The sequence below is a fragment of the Silene latifolia genome, chromosome 1, assembly GCF_048544455.1.
Source record: "Silene latifolia isolate original U9 population chromosome 1, ASM4854445v1, whole genome shotgun sequence".
In the NCBI taxonomy this organism is placed as follows: Eukaryota; Viridiplantae; Streptophyta; class Magnoliopsida; order Caryophyllales; family Caryophyllaceae; genus Silene; species Silene latifolia.
In genome coordinates, this window is record NC_133526.1 from 54404639 (window position 1) to 54425974 (window position 21336).

Here is a 21336-nt window from a genome sequence, read left to right on the forward strand (position 1 = left end):
TAGTGCGGCTACAGAAGAAGATTCAGCAGCTCTTCTTTGATTGCCTCTGGAGTTCCCATATTCAGCCTTATGGGTGGCCAAATCATCGATGATCTTCCACCCCTTAGTCTCTCCCATGTTCTCAGCAAATCGGCCATTAGCCGCAGCATCCAAAATAGCTCTCTGATCGTCGTACATCCCATTATAGAACTGATTACAAAGACTCCACTTCTCGAACCCATGGTGCGGAATGGTTCGCACCAGCTTCTTGAAACGGACCCATGCTTCATGAAAGTTCTCATCAGGCCCCTGTTTAAAACTCGTGATCTGAGCTCTAATGGCAATAGTCTTCGATGCAGAAAAGTACTTCTTGTAAAATGCTAAAGCCAGTGAATTCCAGTCTGTTATCCCATGAGCAGCCCGGTCCAGGTCCCTATAGCACTCCCTTGCAGCATTGCGGAGTGAGAAAATAAACATGGTTTCTTTTATCTGATCCGGGGTCACGCCAGCTGGTGGGGGTATGGAACAACAATAATCGATAAAGGTTTCCATGTGCTTAGCTGCATCTTCAGTTGCAGCTCCCCCAAATTGGTTTCTCTCAACCAAATTGATATAGGACGGCTTCGGCTCGAATTTTCTTGCGTCCTCTGGTAATACAAATCCCTTATAGAGATTCGCCGCTGTCGGCTCAGAGTGACTGGCAATAGTTGCTTCTTCAGCCATTTCTAGAAAGTCTGGAGAAGTGACTGTCTCAGTGATGAATTGAAACGGAGATGAAGGTGGATCCTCCTCAAACAGAGCGTTCTCGTAATAACTAGACAGAGTACTCAGCTCTTCCTCTGTCGGCAATACCCTAGTTGATCGCCTCAACTCGCGCAAAGATTTCTCAATCTCAGGATTATAAGGCAATAATTCACCACCCTGTGACCTGCGCATAAGAAGAAACTACAAACAGAATATAAGAATAGTCTAAGGAACGGGTGTCCCTTAAACTGAGAAGGACTAAAAATAAAACAACTAATAAATTGAACAATTGCCTCCCCGGCAACGGCGCTAAAATTTGACACGGCTATCGCAACCCTATCAAAGATAAAACCTAACGGTCTCAACTAAAATGTAGTAGAGGCAGTCGAGTATCGAATCCACAGGGAGGTAATGTAATTATCAGCTATCTAATTCTAGTCCTAAGGTAACAATTGGGGGGTTTTGTTGAATTGATTTCTAAACTACGAGATTTAAAGGGAAGAGAAATAAAAGTAAGAGCAATAAGAGCAAGAAAATCGATTTAAACTATCAAGAAGAGAAGGACATATCGGGAATTCGGTTCACTACGGTAGTCCAGTAACTCAGCTGTAAATGATTCAGACGAACTAATGTGAGACGGATGTTGAAAGGTCCTTTCGGTCCACTTTCTATCCTAAAATACCACTAACTTAACTTTCATCCTCATTAGGGTAGTCTACTGTTTATAGCAGGCCTATTTAGTCCAATCTTTCGATCCAGGATTAATTTTAGCCAGATTAAAGGGTGACATAGAAGCGTGCACTCAACTAAGTCGAATAAATACAATTAAATTGCTATAGTGACAGGGTCTCACAATTAATTCATCTAATTCATTCACTACATCGTCACATTTCTACCGCAGATCCCCTAATCCCAACATGAAAGGGGGTTACCTACTCATATCGCTAATCAAACTAACAGCAATTAAATTCCCAGCAGTAAACATAGTGAAATAACCAATAAATCGCATAAAGAGAAATTAGGGCAAAAGGAATAATAAGAAAAACAAATAATTAAAGCAACAAAAAGGTTAATTATTATTAAAGGAAGAGAAGGAATTACAATCAATGCGATTCCGGCGTAAAGAACGATCGAATCCGAGCAATAATAATCCCAAAAATAAGTAACAGTAGAGCAAGGAAAGCAACGTACTAAAGTTTTACCGTAAAGAGTTTGATAGATAAAAAGATAGATAAAAGATGTTCTTAACCTAGTTAACATAGGTTTAAATAGAAAAGCAAACAAAGTTTAGCGAAATAATTAACACACGGGCTAATTAAGCCCATTAACCATCGAAACCACTCGATCGACCAACTCTTCAGCAAAATCCACTCGATCGACCAAATAGTTACTCAATCGAGTGAATGGTCTTTCTGCAACTTAAGGGTCGAGTACAAAAGTACTCGATCGACCAACTTGGGGTGTAGAAACCACTCGATCGAGTGGAAAAACTGCTCGATCGAGTGCTTCATCTTCAACTCAGCTCAATTCCGCCACCAAATGCCTCGTAATGCGTGCCACGACGCCTTCAAATGCAGTATCTCACTCTGGGACAATCCTGTTGTTGGGAAATGTGTCCTCAACAATAGTGCGATCACGTGATTTTAATATCGTTATTAAATCTCATTTTAAAGAATACAATTGGGAAGTAATATTGTTACTGTCAACTGGTCAACATATATCGGTAATGATTAGCTGACTAGAGTTTGACATTACTGTCGTGTGACGGTGGTGATCAGTTGACCCCCTAGGTCATACCTATAGGGCGATACTCTTAATTGATCATTTAATTAATCGTATAATGTTACGAGTTAATTAAATTACTTGAAAATTGACGGACGATTTTGGAAGTAAAATTTACGTATCAAATTGAAATGTGATTACATGAGATACGGTCTGAGTAATTAAATTGTATAATTACTCGGATGAAATAAATTGTTTAATGTAACAATTAAAATGAATGAATTATTATAAATTCAATCAGTTGAAATTTATAAATGGTAAAAATTTTGGCACAAGTAATTATGAAATTACTAAGTCGATTTTTGTATGTGACGTATTTTTATTAATACGTTGATTTTTAATATGTTAAAAATACATAACATATTTATGTCACATATGACATGTGACATATTGACAATTGACAAAAATAATATGGGATCCATATTATGTTAAGTGCCGAAAAATTGGGGAGATTAAGCTAGTTAATTGTTTTATTTAGTTGATAAAACACAATGATGAAAAAGCAAGTCTAGGCATGCAAGCCTATTGTTCCTTGTGAAGAACAAATTTTTCATGCATTGGCTCCCCAATAGCCCTCCTCTTACACGGTTTTGGGGAAGAAAAACTATCATTGTTTTTGTTTAATTTTTGCCTAATAATATACTAAAGGTAGTGTATTATTTTCCACTCTATTCACTCATCCAAAAATACAAGTTCTAGTGATAAGAAAATCCTCTCTTCTTCTCTCTTAAAAACCGAAAACACATAAGAGTTTTATAAAGTTTTTGGTTCAATTTTCTCCCAAATTAATATTATACTAGATCAAATAATATTAATTAGATTAAGTGTTAAGCCTTGGGTATAAAGCTTGGGGAGAGATCTTATTCTTAGATCTTGTTCATCCATTGGAATAGCTCAAGAACAAGAAGAGAAAGGTGATCTCTCTTGTGCCCAATATAGCCGAAATATTGAATGTAAGGACATTATTTCTCTTCTTTTATATTATTGTTTGCATGCATAAAATCCGTTTTAATTTTATGACAAATTATTTAGACATATAAGAGTATGTTAATATGTATATGAATCTACATTTCCTTCAATTGGTGTCAGAGCCACGGTTGTTTGCATGCAAATTGGTTAAAAGTTTTTCCGAGTTATATGAATAACAAAATAAAACTTGTAAAATTTGTGTTATTATGATATATCACGAAATAATTACATGCATGTTAATATTTCTGGTCCTAAAGTGTTTTAGGATATTTTGGTTAATTTTTCGGATTTTTTATTGTTCATATTTAATAATAATGACATTTAAATGTGATTTTATGAGTAAAAATGTCATTTTTGGTCGAAAATTAGCTATACTTCGAATTTTCACTTGGTTTTTGGATATGTTGTTACATATATTATTTTGAGATAACCTGTAAATTTTCATAATTTTTGCACTTGTTATGCTCGAAAAATGAATTTTTCATTATTAAATTCGGATTTAAGAGAAAAATAGGTTAATATGAGTTAAATTTCGAATCTGGTCATAGAAAATTTATATGTTGTCACATGCAATTTTACAAGATGTGTGTAAAATAATTGGCTATAAAGAAGTCTTTTAGCATGATTTATGAATTTTTGAAGAAAAATGACATAAATAGTGACATTATTAGTGAAAAATTAATAAAACATAATCTATGACTTAGGAAAAACGTCTAATGTTGCATTTTATTATATTTTTCAGATCTAAAATTGAAAAGTTAATGAAAATAATTTTTCCATGTTTTTATGATTATTTTATTAAATATCGATAAACCGCAACATTGTTTTTCCGGAAAATTTTCGAAATTTTTAACCTAAGATTTTGAACATTATGAGTGTCATGGAATTTTTCCAGAATGTTCATGAATTTAAATTTCAAATTTTGAATTTATTTGAAATTTTGTGATTTATTTGAAGTTTAATAGCTTATTTTTGTAATTTTGGTCCATTTATGAACAAATTTGTAAATAAAAGTTAATTATGGTCAAATTATTAGTAAAGACTATATTTTGAGTCCTAAGAGGTTAGGGTAATTAACTTATGCATAAATATGAGTTTATGCATTTTTGTGATTATAAAATGTTGAAATCACGCAAATCCGTAAAAACCGAGTAATATACGATATTGGCTAATTAAAAGGCGATTTAGCATAAAAATTGAGCATGTTTATACATATTATAATGCTGCATTTTCCTTATGATTGTCATAATTTTAATTATGTAATTTTACTTAGTATGGCCTTAGATTTTAATTGGTATTTCCGAAATGTATGGGAATATCGATTCGGTTGTAATTTTTATTGTGATCTCGTATCACCGTTTCGTAATATTTAATAGATTTATTTTATTTTAGTTACAAATGTATAATAGGAAATTATGTAATTTATTATATAATTTTATCCATTCCGGAGTTCCAAAAGACGGATTTCTTCAAGAATGGCGATACATAAAGACGGTGTTACCTCGAGATGCGTACCACAACCGAAGTTCAAGGGACCAATGGAGTTGGTTTCCGAATATGTAATAGATTAATAATTTTTCTATTTTAGGAAAGGCCATACTAGGATTTATTTTTCCTTTATGCTTGCATTTTATTTTATGTCACATGCATCGCTAAATCGCCATAACTAAACATGCATTGTTATTTTATCGAGTTTTTCGACCGTGTCAATTCGAATTATCGTAGTTCACCGCTTTAGTTCACTTAAAACGTGATAGATAATAAATTGACATGACCTCTCGCTAAAACAATTAATTGAGACATAGCCTTACCAAAGAGTAGAAACCATGAAAACCTATTTCGTGAGGGAGTGCACTCGGCCACACCGGGGTACAAACCTTGTTACGTAGGGGAAGTGGGTGATAAATGTCTATCCACCGAATTCATGTTGATAAGGGTTTCATCGGCCACACCGTGCCCAAGTTAATGTGGGTTTGGATCATGGACACATTTATTCGAAATTTGGATTGAACTCAACAAAAGTTTTTCGATAAGGGTTTCATCGGCCACACCGTCCCCTTGTTGAATGTGTTTTGGGCTATAGATAAATGTTAATGTAATATTATCGACCAAGAGTTCTAGAAGTAGAATCGATTAAAGCGTTAATCCACCGAGTTATATTGATAAGGGTTTCATCGGCCACACCGTGCCCAAGTTAATATGAATTTGGGTCTTGGAATCATTTATTATAGTTGGGTAGAGGTCACTATATAAATGTTCATATCTTGTTATATTTGCAAGTATGATTTTAAAGACAAATGTTAATATTTCCTTTCCTCCATATTTGTAGTGCATTACAATGAATCCATCAAATGCTACCGCACCGATAACCATTGAGTCATATCACCATGTTCTTGACAACGTATGCTCCAACAATAATTTCGATACAACTAGAGAACTTCATTTCGGGATAGGTTCGGATGGAAACCTTAATTTCATCACCACTTCTAAACCACCCACTACTACTAGACCTCGTGTGAGTCCGTCTCAGGAAGACTACCTCATACGATCTATAGGGTCTTTATCTCTGGAAGATAACGATGCCAAAGCTAGTGGGAGCTCTAGCAATCAAGTTCTTGCTTCAAGGGGCAAGAGGTTCAAGAAGAAGGGAAAGAAAATCAAGAACTTCAAGCAAGTTAATGATGAGTGCCATTATTGCTATGGCATGGGACATTGGCTAAGGAATTGCCCTATGTATTTGCGAAATATAAGGGAGGGACTCATTACTCCAAAAGGTACAATTCCTAAAGAAATTTATGTTATTGATATAAATTATACTTCCACTACGACATGGGTACTTGATACCGGTTGTGGTTCTCACCTTTGTAATCATTTACAGGGTTTAAGAGATTTGGAGAAGCTTAGCAAGGGAGATGTGGATCTTCGACTTGGAAATGGAGCTCGGGTAGCGGCCGAATCCAAAGGAACTTATGTTCTAGCTTTGCCAAATGGTTTTGAGTTGTATTTGCATAATTGTTTTTATGTTCCTACGCTCTCTAAAAACATTATTTCAATTGCCATGCTAGACATGGACGGTTTTTGTTTTGTCATTAAGAACAATCGTTGCTCTATTTCTAGGAATGATTTGGTTATTGGCCAAGCTTCTTCCATAAATGGCATTTACATTTTAGAGACCTCAAATCCAACAAATGATATTTATAACATTCAATCAAAGAAACTCAAAACAAGTGACCCAAGTGAAGCGTTCATTTGGCATTGTCGATTAGGTCACATAAACGAGAATCGCATCAAAAGATTAATTTCTACTAATGTGATTACACCATTTGATTATCAATCATTTGGTACATGCGAATATTGCCTACTTGGCAAAATGACTCGTAATCCTTTTAGCGGTAAAGGGACACGAGCTAGTGAGCTATTGGGACTCATACACACCGATGTATGTGGACCAATGACTATCACCGCTCGTGGTAATTATGACTACTTCATAACCTTCACCGATGATTTAAGTAGATATGGGTATATCTATTTGATGAAACATAAGAGTGAAGCGTTTGAGAAATTCAAGGAGTTTCAAAACGAAGTAGAGAACCAATTGAACAAAAGGATTAAGGCACTACGATCCGATCGTGGTGGAGAATACCTTAGCCATGAATTTGATTCGCACTTGAAAGGTCGTGGTATTATATCACAACTTACTCCACCTGGAACACCACAACTCAATGGTGTTGCCGAAAGGAGGAATCGAACCCTACTAGATATGGTTCGATCCATGATGAGTCAAACCGAGTTACCAAACTCGTTTTGGGGATTTGCGATACAAACCGCAATTCGATCTTTGAACAATAGTCCCACAAAGTCCACTGAAAAGACTCCATGTGAGATGTGGACGGGTAAGATCCCAAATATATCCTATATGAATATTTGGGGATGTGATGCTTACGTCAAGACTAAACCCGACAATAAGCTTGCCCCAAGATCCGAAAAATGCATCTTTGTAGGCTATCCTTTGACCTCTCGAGGTTATTACTTCTACAAACCTCAAGATAACAAAGTGTTTGTGTCTTGCGAGGCTGTCTTCTTAGAAAGACAATTTATTTCTAACAGACAGAGTGGGAGAAATTTTGAACTTGACGAAGTTCAAGAGCCACAAACCGAGGTAGAGACGCAAGAAGATGTTCCTTCGTCGTCTAACGCGGTTGTACCTCCTCCACTAAGAAGGACGGGCCGAGTTATTCGCCATCCCGATCGATATGTGGGACTTATCGAAGAAGATGGAACGCTCGATGTGTTGCTTATGGAAAGTGACGAGCCCGCCACCTACAAGGCCGCAATCTCTAGTCCTAATTCCACCTTATGGCTTGAAGCCATGAAGTCCGAAATGGATTCTATGCTTGAAAACCAAGTTTGGGACTTGGTAGATTTGCCTAAAGGGGCAAGACCCCTCCAATGCAAATGGATATTCAAGGTCAAAAATGGCATAGAAGGACATGACGATGTCTACAAAGCTAGGCTAGTGGCAAAAGGATTTACCCAAGTCCAAGGTCTCCATTATGATGAGACCTTCGCCCCCGTAGCCATGCTAAGATCCATACGGATTTTGTTAGCGATCGCCGCATTTCATGATTATGAAATTTGGCAAATGGATGTCAAAACCGCTTTTCTAAATGGGCATTTAGAGGAGGAGGTGTACATGATACAACCCGAAGGTTTTGTTGATTCTAAAAATCCTAACAAAGTGTGCAAGCTTAAGAGATCCATTTATGGTCTTAAGCAAGCATCTAGAAGTTGGAATCATCGATTCAATCATGTTATAAAAGAAAATGGGTTCACTCGAAATGTTGAGGAACCATGTTTATACATGAAATTCAGTGGGAGCAATGTTGTGTTCCTAATCTTGTATGTCGATGACATACTACTCATTGGAAATGATATTCCAATGTTGTTTTCTGTTAAGAAGTGGTTAGGTAACCACTTCCAAATGAAGGATTTAGGAGAGGCACAACGCATATTAGGTATCCTGGATCTATAGAGATAGACCCAAGAGGATATTGCACTAAGTCAAGAGTCTTATGTTGATAAGATTCTTCGACGATTCAGCATGGACAAATCCAAAAGGGGTTTGGTACCTATGGTAACCGGAACGATATTGAGCAGGACTCAATGTCCCTCCGAACCCCATGATGTTGAACGCATGAAGTTGATCCCTTACGCTTCGCTTGTTGGATCAATCATGTATGCCATGATATGCACACGTCCTGATGTCTCGTATGCCTTGAGCATGACGAGTAGATATCAAGGAAATCGAAGTGAGAGTCACTGGATTGTTGTCAAGAACATCCTTAAGTACTTGAGAAGAACTAAGGACTCTATCCTTGTGTTTGGAGGAGACACCGAGTTGCGTGTTACAGGATACACGGACTCAAGTTTTCAAACAGATAGAGATGACATGAAATCACAAGTCGGTTTTGTTTTCATGCTCAATGGTGGTGCCGTAAATGGAGAAGCTTCAAGGAAGTCAGAATCATGGATTCAACAACGGAGGCTGAGTACATAGCAAGATCGAGGCTGCCAAGGAAGCTATGTGGATCAAGCAATTCACGGAAGGTCTAAAAGTAGTACCTACCGCCGATGATCCCATCACTCTCTATTGTGATAATAGTGGGACGATCTTCCAAGCTAAGGAGCCGAAGTCTAGTAATAGATCTAGACATGTACTTAGAAAATATCATGTAATAAGAGATTTCATTGAAAGAAAGGAAATTGCGATTTGTAAGGTTGGGACGGATGACAACATAGCCGATCCGCTCACCAAGCCTTTATCGCAGGCTAAGCATGATGGGCATGTTACGTCCATGGGACTTAAACGTGTACCAAATTTCTGTTAGATTTTGAAATGAAATAAAAGTGTTGTTTTTGTTCATGTTCATAATCACATTTGTCTTTTATCTTTAATTTATACTTTGTTACATCCATACGGGTTGTAGAGACAATTGAACCCCGTTAAAGTGAACACGGATTAACATAGTATTTGCCCATAGTCACTTGTATGAGGTGACGTCTCGAAGTGACTAGAGTGTGAGGCGATTGATGGCAAGTTCAAGTGCCATAGAGTCATGTGAGATGACTAGTCGATCACATAGGCGGATTTAAGAACATTTTGTCGGGCCTAATGACCGCTTATAGAGTTCTGGCAAATTTATATAGCCTGGTCGTGGCAAGAGCTACTATAGTATTCAAATGAGTCGATTCTTTTGACTAAAGACTATTCACCTAAGATGGCACAGTTTGATTAACTTTGATTTGTGTTACTACGACCTTCGTAAATGGGGTCAAATGGGCATATTTTGGGTTATGATGGCTGTGGCTAGTCGAAGGGAATGAGTGCGATAGGAATTGTCCACCCCTTGTCAGGGTTATAACAATATCTTAGGGCCACTCGAGGAGGAATGAACTGGAAATGCGTGGCCACGCTCGGAAGGTATCCGAGTGGATAAATCCGGTCAATCGATTATTCTCCGGATCGAGGAAACCACTCTCGATATGATCACTTGCAAGTACGACCTGAAAGACACCTTGCATTGAGTGGGAGATAGTAATAGGACAAGAGAATTGGTGACGCACACTTGTCGAGGACAAGTGGGAGATTGTTGGGAAATGTGTCCTCAACAATAGTGCGATCACGTGATTTTAATATCGTTATTAAATCTCATTTTAAAGAATACAATTGGGAAGTAATATTGTTACTGTCAACGGTCAACATATATCGGTAATGATTGGTGACTAGAGTTTGACATTACTTGTCGTGTGACGGTGGTGATCGATTGACCCCTAGGTCATACCTATAGGGCGATACTCTTAATTGATCATTTAATTAATCGTATAATGTTACGAGTTAATTAAATTACTTGAAAATTGACGGACGATTTTGGAAGTAAAATTTACGTATCAAATTGAAATGTGATTACATGAGATACGGTCTGAGTAATTAAATTGTATAATTACTCGGATGAAATAAATTGTTTAATGTAACAATTAAAATGAATGAATTATTATAAATTCAATCAGTTGAAATTTATAAATGGTAAAAATTTTGGCACAAGTAATTATGAAATTACTAAGTCGATTTTTGTATGTGACGTATTTTTATTAATACGTTGATTTTTAATATGTTAAAAATACATAACATATTTATGTCACATATGACATGTGACATATTGACAATTGACAAAAATAATATGGGATCCATATTATGTTAAGTGCCGAAAAATTGGGGAGATTAAGCTAGTTAATTGTTTTATTTAGTTGATAAAACACAATGATGAAAAAGCAAGTCTAGGCATGCAAGCCTATTGTTCCTTGTGAAGAACAAATTTTTCATGCATTGGCTCCCCAATAGCCCTCCTCTTACACGGTTTTGGGGAAGAAAAACTATCATTGTTTTTCTTTAATTTTTGCCTAATAATATACTAAAGGTAGTGTATTATTTTCCACTCTATTCACTCATCCAAAAATACAAGTTCTAGTGATAAGAAAATCCTCTCTTCTTCTCTCTTAAAAACCGAAAACACATAAGAGTTTTATAAAGTTTTTGGTTCAATTTTCTCCCAAATTAATATTATACTAGATCAAATAATATTAATTAGATTAAGTGTTAAGCCTTGGGTATAAAGCTTGGGGAGAGATCTTATTCTTAGATCTTGTTCATCCATTGGAATAGCTCAAGAACAAGAAGAGAAAGGTGATCTCTCTTGTGCCCAATATAGCCGAAATATTGAATGTAAGGACATTATTTCTCTTCTTTTATATTATTGTTTGCATGCATAAAATCCGTTTTAATTTTATGACAAATTATTTAGACATATAAGAGTATGTTAATATGTATATGAATCTACATTTCCTTCACCTATCTCCTCTAAATGCATGCAAAAAAGACGAAAAAGAGTACGATTCCACTACTTTCACGTTCATTTCTACAAAATGGACAAAACGAACCAAAGTAGCCAATTCGGGGCAAAATACCATAAAAATAGTATGAAAATGCATAGAAATACGTGCTGAAATAGGCTAAAAAGACTATACATTAGGCACGTATCATCATACAATTACAAATCCTATTTCCATGTTACTAATACAACAATATTACAAATCCACTTCGTCACCTAAACATATTCATAATCACGAAATTCATATCTTCATGCAATTGCCACTTCATCTTTTCCAATCAATTCATCTAGTTCAATCACATTCTTCATCTAACAAGCGCATATAATACAACAGTAGACAATTATACGAACTTATTATATAGCTTTACGCAAACAAAATTACGTAAAATCATATCACACCCCCTAATCACATGTTACTAGTATATCCCCATTATAAATCGTCCCTCCTACAACATCATTATTCATCACATATTATCATATATGAACTACTCCCTTTTTCTACCACATCATTCATCATTCTCATATACTTTTCCAACAATTCAAAACAACATTGTAAACCAACTATCATGCAATTCATGTATTCAATCAACGACAAATACAATCATATCATCATCATCCTTCACTACACATCTCATAGCCTCCACATGCATGCATCCATCGATTCATACAACACCTTACTATATAGATAGACAACACACAAGGTAAACACATAGCGATCCCGACTCATATCCCATGTGACCGGTTCAAAATTGTAGGGCGAGTTCACGACTTTAGGACGTCTCCCAAGCCTTTGCATTAGCTCCTACAACTTCTACCCCGGGTTCATTTTAATTAGACTCCCTAGGTTCATTAGATTCATTGGTTACAGGTTTCAGGATCGTCGCTCTGATACTATTTTGTAACACCCCCATACTCCAAGTGCCTTACTAGGACCACTTAAGGCATGGAAGTGCTACCATCTCGGTTACCCGAGGCAATGATAATCATAAGACAATAAAGAAACGTACATTAAAAGTAAATATAATTTAATTGATTACATGTCTCAAACAAAACTGTTAAATGAAATACAAAGTACTCAAACGGTCCACTGATAAAACTATCAAAGATACTAGACATCGTCTGACACAGCGGAAGACTTCTAACTGCCATGTGGTGACTCATCCCAGCTATCCCATGCGCATCAATCATACCTGCTCAATAACTGCTCACCACCCCCGAATAGATCACCACAGTTTTTAAAACATTTAAACGGGGTCAGTACTAATCACACAATTTATATAATCTAACAACACAACAAACAACATAGCTCAATCGTCACAGATATACTCCGAACTCCATCACTAACTCCACAATATTGACTACACACTAAAGTGCGTAGCCCTGCCAGAGTGCCCATCGCAACAGGTCACTCCACGCCGCCAGTGGGGGACCGCAGCCGTTCCCACCTAATCCCCGCTCATCTCCGTCGAGCGATAAACCCAAATCCATTAATATGCACATCCCTTCTGTGGCGGGTTCCACAGAAGGCGAATAATGGGCGTGAAGCAACTCCCGCAAGTGACTCCACTCAGCCAGGGACGCGCCCCGAAGAACACAGACAGATACAAACAATCACAACTACTAAACATCAATCAAAACCAATAACCGTCACAATACTCGTATGATAACAATCAACAATCACAAATCACCACCAACACATTATGGGACTAATAATGAGTAGGGAAACCCTACCTGGAATGCAATACAGTCAGACGATCTCAACAGCTATTATCAAAAAGCCTCCTCTACGAATCCTCCCCCTAACATAACATCACATATATCACTAACCACACAAAACTAACGCAAATCCTCAATTCCCAAAATTAGGGTTTAATAAGACTTAATTAAATATAACAAATTTGGTACATAGATCTTACCCTCGATGCAAGGATCACAAAGATGTAAAGAAAGATGAATTCTGACCTTCCAAGCTCTGGGATTTGTCAATAATACGATGAATGCGAAGTACGTAGATTGATTTCTCTTTTGAAAGTAATTAGGTTTGTAAAAGTGTATTATGAGAGTAACGGAAGTGTATATATTAATTCGCATTATTAACAAAACCCGACAAATCATCCCTCCGTAAACCGGCTACTCGATCGAGTAACTGACGTACTCGATCGAGTGCCACCTACTCGATCGAGTACCAAGGCTACTCGATCGAGTACCCAACAGGTCAGAAACTATTTTAAAACGCAAAACACACTTACTCGACAGAGTAATGCCCACTCGATAGAGTACCCAGAGACTCATAAAACCGTAGTATTATACTAATTAGGTTAAACAGGTTATTAATGACGAATTAATGATGGATACGATAAATAACAGGTGGGAATATATCAATGACGAATTCCAGAGAACCAATATTGATGAATCGAACCTCTAAAAACCGAATTGACTTTAATGACGAAAACCCGCAAATATGGATTATAAGGGATTTAAGTCGGGATTTATGATGAATTAATCAATGAAGAATTATTAGTAAATTACAGGTTAAAGATATATGCTCAAATTATTATGTTAGAAGAAATATGAACAATTGAAAAAGAAACAAAACAAAGGGACGAACAAAAGACGAAGGAAGAAGAAAGGAAGCAGGAACTGCGGCAGCCTCACGAAGAGGCGCAGCAGGTACTACGTCCCTCCGAAGAGGCGCAACAGTTGCTGCGTCCTTTCTCGACGGTTGTCTTCTGATAATCCGTAAAAAGGATTTTAAACAAGGTTTTAGAAATCGGTTTTAGGAATACTTTCGACATAAACCTTACAATATTGATTACAAAAAATAAACAACAATAATAAAATAAGGATTTACACCCTCAGACTTACATGTTTGACGAAACGAGATGAACTAAGTTAACGTTTAGTGATGCTCGACTCGAATGTAGACGAAAGTGCTCTCATAAGAGGAAATTAAACAGATTGATTAAGTTGATTGATGTGGAGTTGGTCAAATTGGTCGGTCATGCAAAAACGAGGCTGGTACTCAGAAGGATCCGAGCTTACGTGGTCGAATGTTCAAGCACGTAGACGCTAAAAAGTAAGAACGTGGTCTAAAATGCAAAGGGAGAAGAGAAGGGTGGACACTCACGTGAGAAATATGAGAGACCGGAGGTCTCTATTTATACTAATCACGTGGAGGAAGTAGGGTTTTTCGGAGAAACTTTGGAAGCGAATCTCGAAAAGATACGAAAAATACGCAGAAAAGGACTTGGGAAGAGGCGCAGCAGGCACTGCGTGTCTTGGAAGAGGCGCAGCACCTGCTGCGTCCTTTCCCAAGTGGTTTCCTCCTGCGGAAGAAAGATTTCCGTGTTTTGGTTATGTAATAACGGATTAATCTTGTTTTCCTTAATATTTTGTGTGAATATTACGGGAAATTATTTGCCAAAGATTAAAATATTGCGAAAATAGGGAATAGAAATGTCCGGAACATTCCAGAACATTCTGACTCGGTTTTAGAAAATGAAGACGGTTTTTTTTTACCCGGACTCCAAATGTACTCTAATTACTGCCAAAACGACCGCATCGGCACGTAGATGACAATTAAGAGGTAGACACAAGTGTTTGAGCGATCACTTAACGATAAACTTACGAACTGTCACAAATCGTTCCGCGTACCAAACATGCGGCCAAATCATCACCGGGTGGTTTGCGGTAGGTGCAGAAATGAGGTATCTACAGAGCCCCCACTTTGACTGAGGCTTGGACAAGGCGAAAGTCAAAGTATAGCCATCAGGTCAATTGAAGATTACAACCTGACGACTATGGCGACGCGAGGCGGCTCAAGGGGTCTGAGCCAAGGACCTGTCGTCGGGAACATTTTAGAGTCTGTCGACTATCGGGGAGGGTCGTTTAAAGTCTATTAGACTACGTAAGGAGGCTCGCCAGCCATAAGAAGAGACCATACCTGAAATTCCTTGAAACTCCAGGCGAAACAAAATGTAATGTTGGGAGAAGACAGCAGGACGTAGTCTGGAACTGCTGGGAGAAATCTGCTTGTGGTCGGCTTCAAACAAACTTCGGAAGAGCTTGGGGTCGATGTTGATCTCCATGTCTCGAGAGGGAATGACTGTCGGTCGTGAACTCTCGCTGGGGGAACATAATCGGGAACTGATCTCCATGTCTCGAGAGGGAATGTCTATCCGTGTACTCTCGCTGGGGTAACATAATCGGGAACTGATCTCCATGTCTCGAGAGGGAATGTCTATCCGTGTACTCTCGCTGGGGGAACATAGTAAAGGCGTGTCGAAACACCTGTCAAAGAAGGAACGCTCGTTGTGACAAGCTAGGTCTTGGCAAAAATAATATATGGAGTTGGCAGTTGGCTTGGAAAATGCGGGTCCGGGCGAAGAATATACGTCAAACGGATCAAATATGTGATATGACATCAAGGAAGAGGCGCACCAAAGATGGGCCCACAAAATAACAAACTCATAACGAATTTTTGAAAATTCGTATGAAGGGAAGCTGAGGAAGAGGCGCAGCAAGAGCTGCGTCCCTTGGAAGAGGCGCAACACTTGCTGCGTCTTTTCCTAAGCGTGTTTTTCCTGCGTAAAAAACCGATGAAACAGAGGGTTTATTTCATTTATTCGAAACACAAATTCTCAATTTCTCTCTCAAATTCCAATCATTTTCATCAAAATTTGATCCAAAAGCTTGCATTTGCCATGACTAATCGAGGTATGTATATCAATCTTGCATTTATCTTCTGTATTTGATCAAATGGGACCGACAAAATTAGGGTTTTTGACCCTAATTAGTCGAAAATTTGGGGCTTTTCCCCCAAACGGTTTCGTCTTACAAAATTGACTTTGTAAATGGCTAATTGGTAATATAAGGATCACAACCATGTATTTATTTCGAATTTTCATTGAGTTTTGAGCATTTGAGTGAAATTGAGACGGTTTCACAGCTAAACCGTAAATCGCTTCGAAAATAGCCTTAGGATTGCCCATTTGTGACGAAACTTGATAATTGGAATCCTTGTATGATGGGTAAACTTCCTACCATCTCGGAATTTTGATTTGTGACGACTTTTTCAGGACACTTTCTAGGGCATAATCGCCGTTATAACGAAATGTTGTCGAAATTCCGACTCGAACCCATGACTAGGCTTCAACTTAGGCTTGACTTGACCCAAATTACCACGTGAGTGGACGGGTTTGTGGGAAAATTGCTAAAGTTGGCGAGAAAAGAGCGATTTCGGAGCTCCGAAAACTCGAAAATCCCCTAATCAAGGCTTGTCGTCACTTGACGCGGCCTAAATTCACTTTAATTTTGCAGGTGACGAGGCTTCTACATCCGAGAGGGATCCCATGGATGTGGACACTGCTGTTGACCCTTCTCAGATGCTTGAGGAGGCGTTGGAGGAGGCTTTCACTGCTGCGGTGACGGCTGCCGAGAACGAGGTCCTCGAGGAGGAGGTTGTTGAGGAGGAGGAGGCCCCGAGACGGGCCAACGTTGGGAGGGGTGGTCGCCAGCTGAGGAGAGCACCTGCGTGGGCTGAGACCTGGGACAGTAGGCACCTGCTTTGGGCTGCGGAGGGTCACTTGTCCTACAGGACGGTGAAGAGCTTGGTAAATCGAATTCATCACTCTTCATTCATCTTCTTTCATTTCCGTTTGTCATTCCTTTTCTTTTTCGTCCTAGCTAAAGATAGCTTTTGTTTCAAATCAACATAGGAGGCCGGGAACATCAGATCGTTCTCGGGCTATACGACGGCGATGGGGTGCTATGAGAGGCTGTCGGTTGAGGAGCGAGCCATGATCGAGCGGGGAGCATTCGGCGCCCTGATGCAGCCTTGGAGGGATATCGCGAGGAGGAAGCTTCGGGCTAACCTCAGTCTCGTCCGAGCTTTCTTGGACCAGTTTTGGGACACGACCTCCACGTTTCACATGCCTTTTGGCGCGGTGGGGGTCACATTAGAGGACTACGACATGATTTCTGGTCTGCCGTGTGGGACTGAGGTGGTGGAGTTGCCGGAGGCAGCCATGAGGGTTGATTGGCGGATGCTAGGAGGCTGATCGACTGGAACTTGGCGCCGAAGGCGGCTGCGGTACCTAGCTTGGTGCCTAGTTCTTACGTTCGGGACTACTTCGCGGGGAAGACCCCGACGTCAGTGGTATTCGAGGGGAGGGAGATGGCTCCTCCTCCCTGTACTGCAGAGCAGAGGGTTCGTTTGTGGCTCTGGTGGTTTGTGTCTTCGATCTACCTCGGAGACAAGGGAGAGAGGCTTTCGACGAAGCTTCTTCCCTTTATTTCTGACCTGAGCTCCCTAGGTCATTGGGACTGGGTCACTGCTGATTTTGCGGTCCTCATCCGCTTCATGAGGGCCATAGTTCGTCCGGAGTTGATGGAGAAGGGGACTTCTCCTGCTGCTGTCGGCCCTGGACTGCCGTTGGAGGTATGAACCTTCACTTCATTTTATGAAAGATCATTTCCTTTTCTTATCGAACCACGAAAGATCGTTGTTGATTATCTTGTTGTACAGGCGTGGGTGTACTTCTACTTTCCGGGCCTCGCGCCCAAGAGGACAGAGCCGGTAGAGAAGGCTTATCCCGTTGTGAGGGATTGGGTGATGTGTCGTACGAGGAGTCGGCATTCCTTCCACGACGTCTGTCGACGGGAGGTGAACGCTCTTCAGCTGGATGGCGTGAGTACTTCACCTTGCGTTTGTTTGTCTTTCTTCTTTATTTTTAGAACTGATCATAAGAATGACCCTTCGTTTGCTTTTCTAGTGGGTGCCCAGGCCTTGGGAGGAGTACGCTGGCGCTCCTCCCTTTGTGGCTGAGGTCCTTCGACCTAGGAGCTCGAGCCGGTTGCTGCTGAGGACGTCGATGGGTCCTGTGTGGTACTTGGGTGAGCGCTTGGCTCGTCAGTGCTCTCGAGATGTCTTGACGGTTCCCATCGATCCTCCTCGGACGATGTTTAGGGAGCCTTCTGAGGCTGAGAGGGAGGCTGACCTGGCTGGCGTCGGTGGTGACGCCCTCCTTCTTCCAGGCGAGGACTACTCGGCGTTCCTCTACGGGAGGTTGGCGTACTGGCCGGTTGTGGTAAGTGATTTATCCTCTCTTATTTTTGATTATTTTGAGAACACGATGAATGATCATCGGTTAATGGAAATCACTTGACCTGGCAGGAGGTGGAGGCGGCGGGCATCGAGCCCCCAGAGAACCCCGAGACCCTTGAGTACACTGACGCGATGGGGATGACGACGATCTCCGAGCTACGTGACTTTGACGTGGCGGTGAGAGATGCTGGGTTGGACGAGTGGCAGCATCTGATTCGGAGGGTGAGTCTCCTGACTTATATAATTTTGTGTAAGAATACATTTGCTCGAGTTTGTCCAATCGTTAAGAATTTTCTTTTTGAAATGCATGTTGCGCCATCCCGGTTTGTGGCTTTGTGGAGGGTAGCCAACTGGCTGCGGGCTACTGTCGTCGAGGCACTTGCTGGCGGCCGAGGACGTCAGGTATAAACCTTCCGTTTACTTCATTTTCGAATTTTCTAATCTTCTTTTATGTTTGAAATGATTGACATGAGCCAGTTCTTGTTGTTTGCAGAGGGAGCGCGAGCTGGAGCGAGAGCTTGCCCAGTCTAGGGAGGAGACAGCTCGCCTGCTGAGGGAGCTCGAGGTCCGCGACGCCGAGTTTGCTGCTCTTGAGGCGAGAGTTGCCGAGCTAGACGGCTACCAGCAGTAGCTTCCGTGTTGCTTCTTGTTTTGGGGCTTGAGCCCCCAGTTTGGTGTACATATCCCCTTTTGGTTGTATATATGATGGCCTGAGTGCCTTTGCTACTGAGTTGTTTTGTTTGTACCTGCAGGTTAGCTTTGAACAGGTTTGGTAGATGACGGTTTATGCCGTCATGCTGCCGAAATTTACACAGAAATCATATAGAACATATATTTGTACATATGGCCTAAATTAGCGCAAAACAATGCAAAAATTTGACCAGAAATGAAATGCAAAAATTTGGTCGGAAATGACCTGACGGTAAGGAGGGTTTCCCCCTAAAAAAAGAAAAAATAAAAAACATATAAGTTTGAAATGTAATGTGGAAGGAGAGTGAAATGATTCCCTAAAAAGAAAATTAAAAAGAAATGTATAAGTTGGAAAATGATTAAATAAATAAAAAAAGGTAAAAAAATGTATAGATTTGAAAAATAAATAAATTAAATTAAATTGGTGAAATGATTCCCCAAAAAAGAAAATTAAAAAGAAATGTATAAGTGTGCTAAAATGATGAAAATGTCGATATCGTCTCGAAATGCGTGTCCGTGAAATTAGGAAACACGAAATATGGCAACCTGACGTATTTACCAAAATAATAACCCGTATGAATAGGAAATTATTCGTTGAGGAATTTAGGAAAGATCCAACGCTGAAAATCACAGAAAGAAGGCTGAGGAAGAGGCGCAGCAGGAGCTCCGTCCCTTCGAAGAGGCGCAGCACCTGCTGCGCCTGTTCCCCAGTGCATCTGTCCTGACGGATTTTAGGAAACAGCTTTTAGTATAAAATAGAGACGTCGAGGGAGGTTTTATTCACATAATTCTTCCGTCTTTCTTCGTCTTATTACACAAAGCTCCCAAAATAAGCATACATCATGAATACTCTTGAAATTCGTCTGAAAGAGTGGACAAATGAGTTTTCTAATGTGAAGAAACACGACATGGGTGCTTATAATTTTGGATCGCTTTTGAGCTTGAAGTTGATCAAGGTAGTCAAACCATTTCTAGATGCTTGTCTTGACTATTGGGACCCGAATTATCACGTATTTGCCTTCCCTGGAGGCGACATTTGCCCATTTCCCGAGGAAATTGCCGCGATTGGTGGTTGGGACTCAGAACATTTGCCTGCTATTCCCTCCACTTCTCAAGGGTATAAGAACAAGTTTAGAGACTTGCTTGGATTGGCAAGAGTTGATGTTGACCGTCTTGTGACTTCTAAAGGAGTGCGAATGTTGGATTTCATCGATCGATTCATCAATAGGGCTGATCCCACTCTCTCTTATGTTGCGAGGCGAAGGGCATTCGAATTTTGCCTATTACATGTATATGTCCTTTAGGGGAATGTTGATTAGGATATGAGGGGCGACCCTCGTCTCTTGAGCTTGATTGAGCAAATGGAACTGCGCAGGAGCCCAGCTTGCCCGTGTTTAGGAGAGATCTTATTGGGGTTAGATAACAGGAAAGCCAATCGCGACCTTCCTTACTTGGGAAGTCCCATTATTTTGCAGGTAAAAGAACTCTTTTTCTTCTTTTTTTTTCTTCTTTTTCGTTTTTTTTTTCGTTTTTTTTGTTCTTAATACCCGCTTTTGGTAGGTCTGGCTTATGGAGCGTCTTCGATTGATCGAGCCCCCAGTTAATGTTCCTGCTTATCATGCTTGCTCAATTGCAATGAGGACTAGACTCTACATGGTGGACTTCACTCGAGTTTGCAATTACTGGGAAAACAAATTGAAGAGTGAAGATGGCCCCTTAATTAGATGGATCGTACCATGGTGGCATCTCAAATCTGTCACTGGAGTATCTTCTTTGGATCCTACCTGATCTGTTCGCATTCCCGGCCTGGAGTTTATGATATGCATCTTCCCAGAGAGGTTGATGAGGCAGGTTGGATTGAAGCAGATGATCCCGAAGCTTGACACTGTCCCGCAGACTGCCGTGGCGCTTACTACTGAGAGTCGAAGAGAATGGGCCATCAAATGGGCTCAGAGGAACATTTGGTTCTTGAATTCTTCTGCCAGTACTCTATGGGTGTTAGATTCCTATCTGCGGTGGAGGAAAGCTGCTACTCCGGAGGATCATGAGAGATTAAGGAAGTGCGAACCTGTTGACTACAAGGTTCGTGAGGTGGAAAAGGAGAAGGAGAAGCATCTGACC

General features: G+C 39.9%; 1 non-coding gene across 1 annotated transcript; it reads left to right on the forward strand.

The window, feature by feature from the left end:
* The first annotated feature begins 214 nt into the window (after positions 1–214).
* Positions 215–321, forward strand: LOC141620502 (small nucleolar RNA R71). Its single transcript, XR_012531980.1, has one exon. It is a non-coding gene; the product is annotated as a small nucleolar RNA R71 (small nucleolar RNA).
* The last annotated feature ends 21015 nt before the right edge of the window (positions 322–21336 follow it).